Below are 17,620 nucleotides of genomic sequence, written 5' to 3'. Positions count from 1 at the left end.
AGCAAGTAGCAGATAAGAGGTTCTCTGTAATCAACTTTCCAGCTAGCTATAAAAAAATGTTAATGTTATATCAACATAATGCTGGGTTCTAATGATGAAATTACATATGTGATACAAAGGGAAAATTAATAAAGACTGGTCTTGCATCTCAACTTAATTACTATCAGTCTATATTAAATGATTTCAGTGGAAAGCTGCTTAAATGTTGTATTAGAGTCCAGCATCCCTAAGGAGGGGAGAAGTTTTTACAAATTTAAGTGTGTTGATATATTCATGTAATTATCAGATATTGGTGACTGTGAATTTGTTATATAATATATGACAATGTGAGAGTATTCTTTTCTATTTTGGCAGTCAGTTCTGAGAACAGTCCATAAACAGCTTCCCCCCCAATATCTCTCCTTTACTGTCATCCATCATGCTTAGCTATTTTAATTTGACACTGACTTCATCTTGCTGCATCTTACAATTCCACATGGACATTGCTAATTTCTAGAATATAACCACGATGTCTGACATGATGTACTCAGGCAGTAATCAAAAGCATATTTTCCAAGCTTTCTTATAAAATGTCCATGGATATGAAGGTTGTTTTTTTGTTTCCTTTTTTAAGTTATATGTAATTATTTTTTAAATATATTTTTATTGCCATTATTGAGGTATAGTTGACATACAATGGTATATTAGTTTCAGGTGTACAGCATAGTGACTCAGCAATTCTATAGTGACAGTGTAGTCACCATCTGTTACCATACAATATTGCTAAAATATTAATGTCTATATTCCTTATGCTGTACTTTTCATTTCTGTGATTTATTTTTTTTAAGATTTTATTTATTTATTTGACAGAGATAACAAGTAGACAGAGAGGCAGGCTCCTTGCTGAGCAGAGAGCCCAATGTGGGGCTCAATCCCAGGACCCTGGGATCATGACCTGAGCCAAAGGCAGAGGCTTTAACCCACTGAACCACCCAGATGCCCCTGTTATTTATTTTTTAAGTGGGAGTTTGTACCTCTTAATCCCCTTCACCTATTTCACAGCCCACCACCAGCAACTACCAGTTTGTTCCCTGTATTTATGAGTCTGTTTTTCCTTGTTTGTTCATTTGCTTTGTATATTCAAATTTCAAATATAAGTGAAATCAAATGGTATTGTCTCTCCCAGTCTGACTTATTTCACTGACATAATATCCTCCGTGTCCATTTGTATTGCCACAAATGGCAAGATCTAATTATTTTTTATGGCTGAGTAATATTCCAGTGTGTGTGTGTGTGTGCGCACGTGTGTATGCGCGTGCATGTGTGTAACATACATATATCTTATATATTAACGTATTTTCTTATCCATTCATCTATCAATGGATACTTGTGTTGCTTCCATATCTTGGCTATTGTAAATAATGCTACAATAAACATAAGAGTGCATATATCTTTTTGAGTTAGTGTTTTCCTTTTCTTTGGGTAAATACTCAGTAGTGTGATTGCTGTTATGAAATATCATGTGATATTTCTATTTTTAATTTTTTGAGTAACTTCTGTGCTGTTTCTATAGTGGATGTACCAGTTTACATTTCCACAAAAAGTACGTGACATTTCCCTTTTCTCCATATTCTTGGCAATGCTGTTATTTCTTGTCTTCTTGATACTATCCATTCTGACTGGTGTTATATGGTATCTCATTGTGGTTTTGATTTGATTTCCTTGATGATCAGTGAGGTTGGGTATCTTTTCATGTATCTTTTGGCTACCTGTATGTCTTCTTCAGAAAAATGTCTTTTCAGGTCCTCTGCCCATTGTTTAATTAGATTATTTCTTTGGAATTAGGCTGCATAAGTTCTTTATATAATTTGGATATGAACCCCTTATTGGGTATATCATTTGAAAATCATTCCTTCTACTTGGTAGGTTATCTTTTCATTTTGTTGATGGTTTTCTTCACTGTGCAAAAGCTTTTTACTTTGGCATAGTCCCAATAGTTTACTTTTGCTTTTGCTTCCCTTGCCTGAGAAGACATACCCATAATATGTTGCTAAGGCTGATGTCCCAAGAGATTACTATCTTTGTTTTCTTTAATATTTTAAGCCATTTCATGGTTTCAGGTCTCACATTTAGGTCTTTAATTCATTTTGAGTTTATTTTCATGTATGATATAAGAAAGTGGTCTAGTTTCACTTTTTAGCGTGTACATGTCTAGTTTTCCAGCACCATATATTGAAGGAACTGTCTTTTCCACGTTATATGTTGTTGCCTCCTTTTCATGGATTAATTGTCCATATAATCATGGGTTTATTTCTGGGCTCCCTTTCCTGTTGTATCAATCTATGTGTTTATTTTTGGGCCTGTACCATAGTGTTTTGATTATTATAGCTTTTTAGTGTATCTTGAAATTTGGGATTGTAATACGTCTAGCTTGGTTCTTCTTTCTCAGGATTTCTTTGGCTCTTTTGGGTCTTTTGTGGTTCCGCATAAATTTTAGATTATTTATTCTAGTGTTGTAAAAGAAAATGCTATTGGTATTTTCTTAGGATTGCACTGAACTTGTAGGTTGCTTTGGGCACTATGGACCTTTTAACAGTATCAATTTTTCCAATCCATGAGCATGTTGTATCTTTCCATTTGTGTCATTTTCAGTTTTTTTTCATCAATGTCTTGTAATTTTCCTTCTACAAGTCTTTCACCTCCTTGGTTAAATTCATTCCTAGGTATTTTATTCTTTCTGATGCATTTATGAATGGTATTGTTTTCTTGATTTATCTTTCTGGTACTTCATTATTAGTGTTTAGAAGTGTGACATATTTCTGTATATTAATTGTATATCCTGTAGCTTGACTGAATTCACTTATTAATTCTAATCGTTTTTTTTTGTGTGTGAAACATTCTTAGTCTATCAAAAATGAAAAAGATAGGTGAAATCTCATCATTAAAATGAGTGCCTTAAAAAAGTACTCAAGTTAGAAAAATGTGACAGTGCTTTCAAACACCAGCAAATATTTATTGAGAAGCTGTGTGTGGCAGCAAATGGGCTTTCCATATTCAGTTCAATCTGTAAGATTTGTATACCCGGGACACTACAGACACTATTTGTAAAATAAACCTCAAGTTTTAACTATTCCTCCTTCTCTCACCTTCTCTTTCTCTATCAATAGAAGAGGCAGAATGATAAAGTAATCATAAGAAACATGCATCATTAGACAATTTCTGGATTATAGAGGAAAGAGCAATGGATTAAGGACCATGTGTTCTATCACTTACGAGGGGCATGATCTCTAACAAGTCACTTACTTCATCTGATGATGACAAAACAATACTCTGCTTAATAATTCACTGGTTGTTTTTTATTTTTTTATTTCTTAAGATTTTATTTATTTTTGTATTAAAGAAGTCACAGTGTGAGTAGAGAAAATGAGTGCATGTGAAAAATGTTCATTGTATTAAAGCATGTGTACTGAAGGCCCATATATCCACAGAAATCCAGAAAAGAAATCACTCAACATGGGTGAAAAACTGGAGAAATCTTCATGAAGAGTGTGTTGGAATTAGGATTGAATACATAAAAGAACAGGGACAGAGTAGTTTAAAGAAAACAATAAGACTGAAAATATATCCTACCTCAGGGCCTCTGGGTATGCTGTTTCCTTGGAAAATTTTTCTCCTAGATACTTCCATTTCTTTCTTCCTCATTATACTTACATCTCTGTACTTTATCTAAGAGGCCTCTCTGACAAGCTATCTAAATTAGTATCACCCATAGGATTAATAGCCATTATTAGTACCACCCATAGCATTAATATAACATATGCCTATTTGTTTAGCTATATAATATCTGTTCCTGTACCCCCACAGGAACTGTATGAGAGCAGACACTTGGTCTGTGTCATTCTCTGTAATGAAAGAGAAGCTTAGAGATGGTAGTAGGCCTGTAGAAATGTGGATGTGGGAATGAAGCCAGGATATAAGCAAAGTAGTCATTTGCACAGGGGAAAGGGGCAAAACCATGAAAGGTCAGTTTTCTGAAAGAAGTATATATTGTTGAAGCCATTCCAATTCTCTGAAACTTCGCTTGTTTCATGATGAATATAATGAAGATTTGAATAGTTCTTTGATGATAAATTGTATAAAAGTCCTTGGAGTTACCATTCAGAATATCAACTTCAATCATCGATGCTCTAGATAAAGCAGGAACAGGAAAATGAGTTTAGTAGGTATTTAGCCCAAGATACTGAAGGTTGTTGTGATAAAACAAATACCATGTGTTCATTTTTATATGATTTACCTTTTCTTTTCTCAAAAGTATTGTAAAAATATGAGTGTTGGAGTTTACGTTTACTGAATTAAGGTTGTACTATAATTAAGATGAAGAGACAAGATGTTTTCAGGATTATATTCTGAGAATTCTCTGAATTTTGTAAAAACAAAATAGGCTGGACTCTGGGCACTATGTGTAAGAGCCTAAAACTTTGGAATAATCAGGAAAAATTTAAAAGAAGTAAGTTGTTGACAGATCACACATAATAACCTCCGATTTAATACTCAGATCAGCTGGACTCAGCCTTCCCCACTGCCACTGTCCCCTGCCACTCTTCTGTGAGTTTCTACTACTTTGTCCAGATGTCATTCTTAAACAATCAAATACGTATACTCCTAAAACCAAGGTACTTGGATCATATGGTTGAGGGTTTATCTAGAACTAATGATTTATTTACCTGATTTTTTAAAGTCTGTATAGTAGAGGCAGCTGTTACACACTTGAGTAAGAAGGATAGACCAATGGTAAAAGCCAGGTGAAATGCAGAGGTTAAAATATTCATAACTATGATTCCTCATAAGACTGAACACAGATCCAGACAGGATCTCCTGCTAGATAGTCTGAAGTGGGAAACATTTCACCATTTCTTCTAAAATTACACTGATACGGTTTTCTCCATTTTCTCCTAGTCATGATATTTCCATGCCAATCAGACTGGTCTTCTTATCACCCACTGTCTGTTGATTATTCCTGGTATACCCCTGACTTTATGTTTTTATGCATGCCACTACCTTTATTGGTAATGCCACCCTTTGGTATCTTTGCTGATCCAAATCTGACCATCTTCCAAGACAAGTTCAGGTTGTGGATCACTTGGTCCTATCCTGACCTCTTATCAATCTTTCCCTCTTGCAGATACTATAGTGTTCATTTGTTTGTGTTCTGTCTTTTATACCTTCCAGTATCTACTATATGCTTAGTTCTTCATCTTATGCACAGCTGGTATTCAATAAATATTTGTTGATTGATGGAAAATACAGTTAGTATTATTTATTTCTAATGAAAATAATCTCATGTTTAAGGGAATGTAATGATTTCTTCTTAAACAAAGCACCATAATGTGAATACGGTTAACGGTGGCCTGAGGGGCTGCAGTTTTGTACTGTATTATTTTTCTGTTTAAAAATTAATAATCTTGTGCCATAGCTGCTGCCTTTTAAAATTTATTGGCATTGATTGGGATCCACTCTGGACTGTGATGGATAGCTTTGATTTGAGGCTTGGTGCTACCGTAGCAGTTGAGGGTAGAAACAAAGCTCAGGCTTTGTCAATAGGTCAAAAGACTGAGACTATAAATAATACATTAATATTATAATTCTCATCTTCAGGAAAAAAAGGCATTAACAAAGGCCATAGGGATCTCAGAAACTGGTATGCATTCATTTAAACAAGGCATGTTTTGAAGCATAGACTTGTACTATAAAAATTAAGAATCATTGTTTCTGAAGATATGTTCCTACATTTGTTTAGTTTACTTAAGTGTATTTATTATACTTACTGAATACAAAATGCAGGGGAATTTGTCAGATATCCATTTACCTGCTTTCCTTTGGAGGTCCTTTTAACCTACCCCTATTTTTTGGACCTTTTATTCCAAGTTTTCAGTGCCCTCTGAGGCCAGCGCCTCTTCCTACCAATGATGGAGTTTCTTCTCTCAGTTCCTAACTTCATTCCCAGAGCAGCTGCTTTTTCCATCAGTTGCCAGTTTGATCTCTTCCAACATGCAGCTCCCTCAACCAACAGTGATGTTCACAGACTATATGTGCCATGTCTCCCAGGAACATTTGTATTTGTTTTCTATAATCCAGAGGCTACTTGATGAGCAATTTTTGAATTGTAGGGTAGGATGATGAGGGGATTTTTGGAGATTCCCAGATCTTTCCTTTAGGCCACCATCTAGGTTTTTTTTTTTTTTTTTTTTTTTTGGAAATAAAGACATACCTGATCATAAATTCAGGACAAAAGCATTTTTAACATATTTCTCCTTGACTAATGATAAGAAAACACAGGATTCATCACTGCATGTATCATAACATTCAACAGTTTCAAAGGACTCTGGCTCTAAGGCTCTAATATTGTCATTTTTAAACAAGAGTGCCTGAGCTATTGATCCAGGTGACACTCGATTTTCTGTTACATTAACTCACTGCATGCAAATGCATTAAAATTCTCTCAAAATTTAAATTTAAATTTTGAAAAATTAAAATCTCCCCTGTACCAGTTCCTTTGGAAAAAAAAAAAAATCTCAGTATCTTTCTAGCCCTGTTAATTGGGAGGCTATGAGAATTCCCCATCTCTAGAACCTAGTCTCTCTCTTTACTATGTATCTGAAAATCTGCTGATAATATTTTTAATATATATTTTAAAATATATTTTTTTCTGTGACATTGACAGCTCTGTGCCGAACTGCTAAATAACCAGTTGGCTGATTTTTTTTTCTTCTTCTCCATCCCTATTATTTTTTCATTTATTCCACTTGTTGAGGAAGAAATAGAAGATGAGAAATTGTCAGAAGAGGCCACATGCCAGAAATTTCAGATGAAGGGTATGACATTTGGGAGGAGTACTCCATGGGATGCAAATGCTGTAGAACTTGGGCTTTGGGATATTTATTTCCATGCTTTACAATCTTTAGAGAAGGTCCATAACTTCCCAGTGGGTTTGGCAGAAAATTTCCACCAGGGGATGGGAATCAGTTGGAAACCCTTTCTTAGAGTAGGCTTCTTTGCTTCTGTCATGGTCACTGCCCCAGCAAAACTGCAGATCCTTTCTCAGTGGCTCTCTAGTCTCACTCTGGGTAGAGTGAAATAGTCATTCAGTTGGTAAGCTAAAGGACCAGAAATGTTTTTGTTAAGTTTGTAATACATACCACTTATCTTTTTTCTGTATTGAGATATTTTTCTTTGCATCATTCTATAGCAATCATTGAGAACATGACTTTTTTCTTTCTTTCTTTCTTTTTGATTTCAAGTTTTCATTAAAAAATTCTAGGTAGTTGACATATATGATAATATGGTTTCAGGCATAGAATTTTGTGGGTAATCACTTACATGTAACACCCAGTGCTCATCACAGGTGTCTTCCTTAATACCCATAACCCATTTAGCTCACCCCCCACCTACCTCCCTCCATCAACCCTTAGTTTGTTCTCTATAGTCAAGAGTCTTTTATGGTTTGTCTCCCTCTCACTCTCTTTTCCCCCTCCCCTGTACACAATAGACTATTAAGCAGCCATCAGAAAAAATGGAATTTTGCCATTTGTAACAATGGGGGTAGAGCTAGAGTGCATTATGCTAAGTGAAATAAGTCAGAGAAAGACAAATACCATATGATCTTTTGTTTCTTAATTTCACAACTAAACATTATAGCTTTTTGTCCCTGGAAAATAATTTATTTTGTTGAAGAACAAAGAATTAAAACTCGTGCCTAATTTTTTTTTTTTTTTTTTTTTTTGTTTTTAATATTTTTTTTTTTTTTAATTTTTTTATTTTTATAAACATATATTTTTATCCCCAGGGGTACAGGTCTGTGAATCACCAGGTTTACACACTTCACAGCACTCACCAAATCACATACCCTCCCCAATGTCCATAATCCCACCCCCTTCTCCCAAACCCCCTCCCCCCGGCAACCCTCAGTTTGTTTTGTGAGATTAAGAGTCACTATCCTGAAAGCAGCCCGGGAAAAGAAGTCTGTAACATACAATGGTAAAAATATTAGATTGGCAGCTGACTTATCCACAGAGACCTGGCAGGCCAGAAAGAGCTGGCATGATATTTTCGTGCCTAATTTTTTGTTTGTTAGAAAAATTAATGGCATAATATCATCATATAAACATGGGTGACAAATAAGTGATAAAAGAGAACTACTGAACCATTTCTTTAAAAATAAATCCTCTATTGAGGAAGTGTTCACCCATAGTTTTCACTGCATTTAGTGTGGCATATAATTCATGTTCTTTTCAAGATTACCAAAAATGAACTTTTGCCAATGGAAAAAATTTTCAAACACAAAACTGAATCTTTATATTCCATTATATAGACCTGATACAAATAATATCCTAGACATTGGATTATTTTGAAAACAAAATAGAAAAAAAATCCATATGAACAATAATAAACTCTTTGCATAGATTAAAAAAAATTATTTGTGGCACATGATTAAGTTCTATGTAGATTGATCAAAACCTATATAATGGTCATAAGGTCATAAGTCAGAACCTTCTCAATTTTCTAGATTGGTTTTGACTGAAACCCAGTGGAGCAAATTCATTCTATATTGAGAGAGAAACAGCAGAAATGGTAGTGGGAAGACATTGGACTTGATGCAAAATAGTATCATTGATTCATGATAGTCCAGCTTTGTCAATAGGTCAAAAGACTGAGATAGTCCAGCATTTTTTTTCTCTTTAAATTTATAATGACTGTATTTTCTCCAGGGCAAGAGTATTAAATGGTTAGTTACAATACCTTAAACTCAATAGCAATAGCAAAATTCAAGACTTAAATGTCACAGAGAGTGATGGGCAACATTTCTATGCCAAGAGGAATGCGTAAAGTAATCAAGTAATCCTCTGTGAAATCACTGATTCTACACCCCATTGTAACACGCCTTTTAAAATATTTTATTGGAATTCTAATATATGTATTCACAGAAAAAAAATAAAACAGAAACTCCCAGAAATGGATCAAAAGAAAAGTCAAATTTCCCATTTTGACTCCCATTCTTCCCTCTTCGTGCACTTTTTTTTTTTTTAAGATCTTATTTGTTTATTTGAGAGAGAAAGACAAAGATAGCAACAGAGAGCATGAGTGAGTGAGATGAGGGAGCACCGCAGGGAGAAGAGGAGAAGCAGGCTCCCCACTGAGCAGGGAACCTGACGCAGTACTTGAATCCAGGACTCTGGGATCATGACCTGAGTCAAAGGCAGACCCTTAACTGACTGAGCCACCCAGGCACACCATCTGTACTTTTAAGTACATTTGTCTTTAATTATTTTATTAGTGCTTCTTGGTTTATTACTTCTGTTGATTCTTATCTCTAAAATGTAATGAATCTCTACATTTTTTTCTCCAAGTTATCTTTTAATTCTTCTCATATTTACATGTATAATGTTCAATAATATTCTTAATCCTCAATTTGCAGGCCCACTCCCTTTACTCTCTATCAGCTGGATTCCCACATTGTTAGATGAGAAAAATGAGCACATCTATATTTCCTAACCTTTCCTTCATCTCCTGACTCTGTTAGCGATGTTATTATTTTATATTGCCAAGTTTTATAACATTTATATTTCCTCCTGTTAAATATATCAGAGTCTTCGGTTTTAGTTTTATTCTAAACCTTAAATACCATTCATTAGGATATATAACTAATATATTAATGATATATACTTATTATATATACTATCACAGATACTAATGATATATACATATCATTATATATACTAATATATTAATGATAACTAATTACTAAGGATTGCTAACTGTACAACCAGGTGGTATGATTGGGTCTGTAAGAAAGGAAATATAATCTTAGGTTACTAACTCTGGGCCACATGAAGAATGTTCCAAGCATCAAAATTCAATGGATTCTCTTCCTCAGTTCTCCATACTGCTCAAAAGACTTAAACATTATAGTTTGCTTCTTTCAAAGACCCTGATTTCGCCACATTACTGCTTTTGCCAAGTTTTTAATTGCCTATTTTCCTATTTTTGATAGAAGAGATAATAACATCTCTCACTTTCCAGTAATTAGAATCCACTTTATTTTTGAAGGTACTACTTATTCTAATTTAAATCAGTGATTTCTGGTTTTTCTGAACAACCATAATCCTGTGGCCAATTGAAATTTTAGGTTACTTCTATTGTTTGTTAAATCCCCTACTTTTGCTCAATTTTTCTTTTATTTTGCTGCAGTAGTTTATTTTTCTTGTTGTTTTTAAGAAATAGATATGTAGGAAATAAACTTTTCTATATTTTAGAGATTTGAAAATATCCTTTTTTCTTAAATTTATTGATAGTTGGGTTGGGCATAAGGTAATTTTGGGGGTCGGGATCACTTTCACTCCTAATTTCTTAGTAGCATCAAGTATGTTACTAAGAAATTAGATTTAATTCAGATTCTTATCCTTTTATTGGCAACATACATGCTCATGGCAAGTCTTTTAAGGTGTTACCTCTTTATCTGTGATCATCATAACACTCTCTCTAGGTTTGGGTCTTTTTCTGTCTCCATATTCAATTTGTGACTGAGAGGAGAGCATCTCAGGCACGACTATAAAGTTGGATGTGCCGCTAGTTGTGGGAACGTGTATAAGTTAAAGATTGAATCATTCTTTCCTCAGTCATAAAATAAGAATGTTTAACCCATAGTGTTAAGTGAAGACTAAACAATCAAATACATCATATCATGTTACAAAGATTTAAAACAATGCACATGAAGAGCAGAGTAAATATTAGATATTATTTCATTTTGTTCAGCACTCAGCAGATCCTTGCAGTCTTAACACTTGCTGTGCCTTTCCAAATCTCTCTCTCTCTTTTTTTTCCTTTGATTATTTCTTCCCATTCATTTTCATTGCTTTTCATTCTTGGACCTCCAGATAAGTACTGTTCTTAGAGGATTGATTGGCCCATACTTTTTATTTATTTTTTTCCAAATTCTGTGTTTTCTTAATTTACCTTGGATATGTTTCCTTTATTTTTACTAAAACACTTATTATGCTTGTTTGTTTTGTCTGTAAGCAAGTATATTTTTCATTTTTAAGAAATTTGACTTGTTATTTGATAAGATATAAGATGGCAGCTTGTTCTTGTTTAGTTGGATACAACTTAAAATTTCTCTGTGGATACTAATCACATTCAGTTTTCCCTCCTTTCCCCTGTGGTCCTCTGCTCTATTCCTTATCTTCCACATATGAGTGAAACCATATGGTAATTTTCTTTCTCTGTTTCATTTATCTCACTTAGCATAATCCCCTCATTTCCATCCATGTCGATACAAATGGTAAGTTTTCATCCTTTCTGATGCCTGAGTAATATTCCATTGTGTATATGAACTGCATCTTCTTTATTCATTCATCTGTTGAAGGACATCTCAGCTCCTTTCCAAGTTTCTCTATTAAGGACATTGCTACAATGGACATAGGGAAGCATGTACCCCTTCTTCTCACTACATCTGTATCTTTGGGTTAAATACCTAGTAGTGCAATTGCTGGGTCATAGGGTACCTCTATTTTTAACAACCGGAGGAAATTCCATACTGTTTTTCAGAGTGGCTATACCACCTTTCATTCCCAGAAACAGTGTAAGAAGATTCCCCTTTCTCCAGATCCTTACCAACACTTGTTGTATACTCTCTTGTTAATTTTTGCCATTCTAACCAGTGTAAGGTGGTATCTCATTGTGGTTTTGACTTGTATTTCCCTGATAGCTAGTGATGCTGAACATTTTTTCATGTGTCTATTAGCCATTTATTAGTGTTCTTTGGAGATGTGTCTGTTCATTTCTTCTGCCTATTTCTTGCTTGGATTGATTTTTGGGTGTGGAGTTTTAGAAGTTCTTTATAGATCTTGGATATCAGCCCTTTATCTGAAATGTCATTTGCAAATATCTTCTTCCATTCCATGGGTTGTCTCCTAGTTTTGTTGACTGTTTTCTTTGCTGTGAAAATGATTTTTATCTTGATGAAGTCCCCAAAGTTCATTTTTGCTTTTGTTTCTCTTGCCTTTAGAGATGTATCTTGAAAGAGGTTGCTGCAGCCAATGTCAAAGAGGTTATTGCCTATGTTCTCCTTTACGATTTTGATGGATTCCTATCTCACCTTGAGGTTGTTCATCCATTTTGAGTTTATCTTTGTGTGTGGTGTAAGAGAATGGTCCAGTTTCATTCTTCTGCATGTGGCTGTCCAATTTTCCCAGCACCATTTATTGAAGAGACTGTCTTTTTTCCATTGGATATTCTTTCCCAATTTGTCAAAGATTAGTTGGCCATAAAGTTGAGGTTCCTTTTCTGGGGTCTCTTTTCTGTTCCATTGTTCTATGTGTCTGTTTTTGTGCCAATATCATGATCTTTTGATGATCACAGCTTTGTAATATAGCTTGAAGTCAGATATTGTGATGCTCCCAGCTTTGGTTTTCTTTTTCAATAATCCCCTGGTTCTTTGGGGTCTTTTCCGGGTCCTCACATATTTTAGGATTGTTTGTTCCAGCTCTGTGACAAATGTCGATGGTATTTTGATAGGAATGGCATTGAAAGTGTAGATGGCTCTGGGCAGCATAGACATCTTAACAATGTTTATTCTTCCAATCCATAAGCATGGAATATTTTTCAGTCTCCTTTTGTCTTCCTCAATTTCTTTCAAAAGTGTTTTGTAGTTTCTAGAGTGTAGTCCTTTACCTTTTTGGTTAGATTTATTCCTGGGTAATTTATGACGATTTTTAAAATGAACATTCTTTTTTCCTTCATGAATTAAAATGTTTTTACCCCTATGGTTAGCTGTTCCACTTGTTCTTCTTAGCTTCTTTTCCCATTTGTTTTGTTGGTTTTATTTTTTTATCAAAGCTGCTCATTGGTTGGATAACAAACTATGTTTATTGATACAGGTAAATGGCTCTGGTTTGCTCTCCCTTTGGTGAGCCTTTTCCTCCTACATTCTTTTCCTCTATATAGGAGATTTACTATGGGCACCATGTAAGAAGCGACCTCTATGAGGGACAGGTTTCTCTTTGGATATTATAAGTGGAGGTGTAGAAAGAGGCATACTAATACAGTAAAAGGTCTATTTTGGAAATGGAGCATTAGCAAATTTCCCACTCGATCCCTCTGCCTAGCCTTTTTCTCTTGCATTCTACCACATTCCTGCCAAGAGTTGCTTCCAACTCTGCTTTGTTTTTCTCTCATGGTCATCAGCCACATCTGGGTTTTGGCCTTCCCTAGAATTTAATTGCTTTTAACCTGGACACCAAACATCTTACAGATACCCCCATATGCATGTAATGGTCACAAGGCCACCATGACTGTTTTAAGTCTAGTGCTGTGTGAAATCTTGAATCAGAGTAGAAGGAGCCTGTTAGAGAGGTTACTTGGTTGTCTTCCTCTTGGCCTCAGAGCAAAACAACAAGCTTGTGGCACAGGTCAGACAGATCAGTGTTTTCAGTGCTTTATGGTGTTCTTCCTTTGGCCAATCCAGAGCAAGATTGCATACAATCCTCCTGTCCATTTATTTTCCCCAACTCCATGTTTAACTGGCCCTAAACAATTATCTGGTATATGGAGTTTTCCTGAGGACTCTTATTGACCTCTTGAAATAAGGGGTGACTCTATATTATTTTCTCCTTCTGCAATTACACATTCAGTTCCCACAGTGATAATCAGTGGAATTCAGGAATTTGCCCTTGTTAATTTGTCATCCTTCCTGCCCACGTTGCCTCAGTTTCTAGGTCTGGGCTTTGGCTTTGGGTTACCTTAACCCTGAAACACATTTGTGTCTGCTTGTCAACTTCTTGCAGCTAAATCTTTTGAGTGAAAGCCACTGCCCATCTCGTTTCCAGCCAACACTTTCCTCTAATCCATTCCCATTATTATCGCTTGACAATATCCTTTAGGGATCTTAGACCTAGTTCTATTGCCACAACCATATATCAACTTAGATTTGGTGCCTGGAGAGCATGGAAACAATGCTATCGTTGGGTTACCATCCAGATCTGCTCTAATTCAGCCCTCCCTCTCTTTCAGCCACCATTATGCTGCTCCCTAAGCCCTGGTATCTGATATATAAATAGCTACCTCAGATTCCACTGTTTATACCACTTTTATTGTTCAAATGTTTTTCTAAAAATATTCAATGGTAAGAAATGAAAATTTTCTCCTGGGTTTGTGCTCAGGAATTCCCAAGAAGATGACACTCGAGCGCTGACCATCCAACTGATTCCTAGAAGAAAAGCTTAATTTTGATCTGCATGTTTCTAAAAAGAGAACTATGTTGTAGAGAGCAGATCTCTAATCAGCCAGTCTCACTGAAGAAAACAGTTGGTATGAAGAAGTCAAATACAGAATAATAATAGAGCCCAAAATCACTTTAATAATCACCTAATCCAAATTTCTTATTTTATAAGTTGAGACCAGAGGTGTTAAATATCTCACTTAAGGACTCTCACCTTCTTAGCAATAGAACCAGTACTTGAACCCAAGTGTTCTAATTTATAACAGAATATAATTGTGTTTACAAATTTATATTACAGGTATATAATTAATATTCCTAACAAAAGTTATACGCGTGAAGGTAGCTAATATTCTTTGTCATCTTACTATGGACCCCAGCCTGGACTATTATTTCTCCAGTGTCTCATTCAGTCATTAGGATAATTTCATGAAGTAGGTACCTATTATCATTCCCATTTCACAGAGAAGGGCCCTGGCAGTTCATGCATTGCAGTAATTTGAATAGCAATCTAGATTAAAACCTAAGTAAGAGATGGTTATAACTCAGAATGAAAGCCTAGTTTCTGTTACCATAAAAGAGGGAAGGAGGACTAAAAGGCAACAGTTATACTAGTTTGAAATTTATATTCTCATGTATGTTTGTCATTGCAACTCACTGGGCTGTCATGCCATGAGCTAAAAATGAGGCTGGAAAATGCCTTTGGTAATCATGTCTTTTCCTGGCTTTATTTGAGTAAGATGAAGAGACAGGAGACCTAGTTTACTGCTTAGCATTGCTAAACCAGGGCATCCAGCTGTTCACATTCTTGTTCACATCGCTGTTTGTTTTCCTGCCTGTGAGTTCCCAAGACCTCCTTCCCAGACTCTTCTCCCAACACTCTGAGGTCAGAAGGTTGACAGTGATGAAGATGCGAGACTGGGGATGAACACTGTTACAAACTGGAGTCTGGGGCTAGTTAACGCCAGCCTTCATTCTCATGGGGCTGTGGAAGAAATAGCTAAATGCAGTCATTGCAAAGAAATCAACAGATTGTACCGACCACCTCCATCGCCTTCCACGATTAACCTTCTCTTCATTTGGATGCTTTTTATCTGGCTTGACTATGTTTTTCCTTTAAATTGGCAGTCTGTGAGCATTTTGTGGGGAGAAGAGACAGGAGAGGGAATATGACTTGAAATATGGTTGTGGGTGTTTTTTAACAAGTTCTCTGAAAACCTTAAAAAAGACCTTTTAAAAAAAATCTCTGTGAATTACCTTCTTTTGCTTTAAAAATATAGAATGTTCAATGTTCCACACTAGTTCATGATATACACCCTTTAGGGTAGGAAAGAATGATCTCATTTTAGGCACCCAACCAAAACAGAATAATTTCTTTCTTTAAAAAGAAACTTCTACTACTAAAGTTAAATGTGTGAGAATACATGGAACATATACGTTAGACACATTAACACAAGGATAACAATTACTAGCTTTATCTTAAATAAAGATTTACCTATGTAAATAATTTTAGAGGAAAGCCCCTCATAATTTCAAAAATAACATCTTTAATTTTTTTTCAAATATAAATTTTTATCTGTCCTTTACTTTTCTTCTAAGAACACTGGGAAGTTGCCATTTTGAAAGTCAATTCCAAAGCATCTTCAAGTTGTAAACCATGGGGACAATAGCAAAATCTTTAACCAGAGAGCATGGTGAAGAACCCAAAACAAAGCAAGACCTCTGCTTTGGGTTTGGATTCTAAAATGTCTTTACGGGATTCTAAACATGATGAAGATGACCTCTCAGAGATCTCCATTTATTCAAATCAAGCAATCATGCCTCTATTTAATGCTTTTTAATGCTATCTTGGCATTCAAATGAAAGGTATTGAGGTTCCCTTAGCCTGTGCCCACAATATGGCGGGCTCAATTCTGAAAAAATAGAAAATATGCTGTTGCAAAGTCAACATATGGCTCCCCCATGATAGAGATCTGCCTAAACATTGCAGAGAGCATATGGCAAAAGAATTTTGTAGACAAAGTGGTATAGTCAAGAACAAGAAGATGATTTTGGGCTTGCTGCCTTTCCGTTTTTCTATTATAACAGGAAGTGAAGAAATCACTTGGCCTTAAACATCCACATGCTAACTGGGGGAAAAAAAAGAAAACAGCTTATCTGTTGAGTTGTAGAGTGATGTCCGTCAGAAATATGAAGTATATATGACTTCTGATAAAATAGGACATTTTTGAAACTTCCTTCTAGTGTATTATACAAATGAGTATAGTAAACAGTTTTGGGATACTTTTCAACTCAACAGCTATCTGATTTTCTCCAGTAGCTGAACTGTAAGCCATGGTTTGGTTCTTCACCAACTATGATTACATTTAAACTGTGATTCTGAATCCCCTGGCCATAGCTGATTACCCAAGCTGAGACAATCTAATTCTCTCTCCCAGAAATGGAGAATTGGGATTGAGCAAGAACAGATCATTCATTTCTACGTGTCACTGGCACTGAGTATGGAAACTTGGAATGCATGAGGTAGTCTGGATCTCTGTAAGAACAAAGGAGAGAGAGACTTCTAGTTGTCCTGGTTTTGCATAAGACCCAACCCTAGTTGGCCTTTGTACTCAGTCATATACTACTTTACTATAAGAGTTGTCCCTTTCTCTTTTTGCTTAAACTAGTCTTTTTTTTTTCCTGAATGGAGGACTTCTGATGAATACACATAACATCATGAGATCCCATAAAGACATGAATTACAAATACCAAGATGGAGAGGAGAGGAGGGTAAAGTTGGAAGCCTTCATGACCTGTCTTTTCCATTTTTTACCCCTAGCTTATTGTATACTGCTTTCTAATTGCATCTAAAACACCTTTCTTCAAACAGTTTCCTGGTAGAAAAATAACTTCTTAAGTTTATTTTTGTGCCTCTTTCAAGCCACTCAGCACAGTCCTGAAATTCCTAGGAGGAGAACTTGTGTTTATTATTGGTTTTATTTTCTTTTTTAATTTTTATAATGTTTTTATCTTAATTCCAATTAGTTAACATACAGTATTATAGTAGTTTCAGTTGTACAATATAGTAATTCAACAATTACTTTTATTCATTTAATTCAACAATTAATTAATAGTTGATTTTAAATCAACTATTGATTTAAAAAATAGTTTTCACCATAATTTCCCATAATTCCAAGTGAGGCAATTTCTATTTTTCTTTCCTCCATTTCCTCCACTGCCTTTTCTTCTCCAGATAGGGAGTTAGGGAACTGCAAAAACCACTACAGAGAAGGCATATTCCCCATGAAGAAGGAATGCCTGTCCTCATAAGGAATATATCATTGGAATTTATTGCTGAATGGTTGGCCATTCTGGAGAAAGTCTCTTGCA

The sequence above is a fragment of the Mustela putorius genome, unplaced genomic scaffold (assembly GCF_011764305.1).
Source record: "Mustela putorius furo isolate JIRA1106 unplaced genomic scaffold, ASM1176430v1.1 tig00000224_pilon_pilon_pilon, whole genome shotgun sequence".
Taxonomy (NCBI): domain Eukaryota; kingdom Metazoa; phylum Chordata; class Mammalia; order Carnivora; family Mustelidae; genus Mustela; species Mustela putorius.
Note: the sequence above shows the minus strand (reverse complement) of the source record.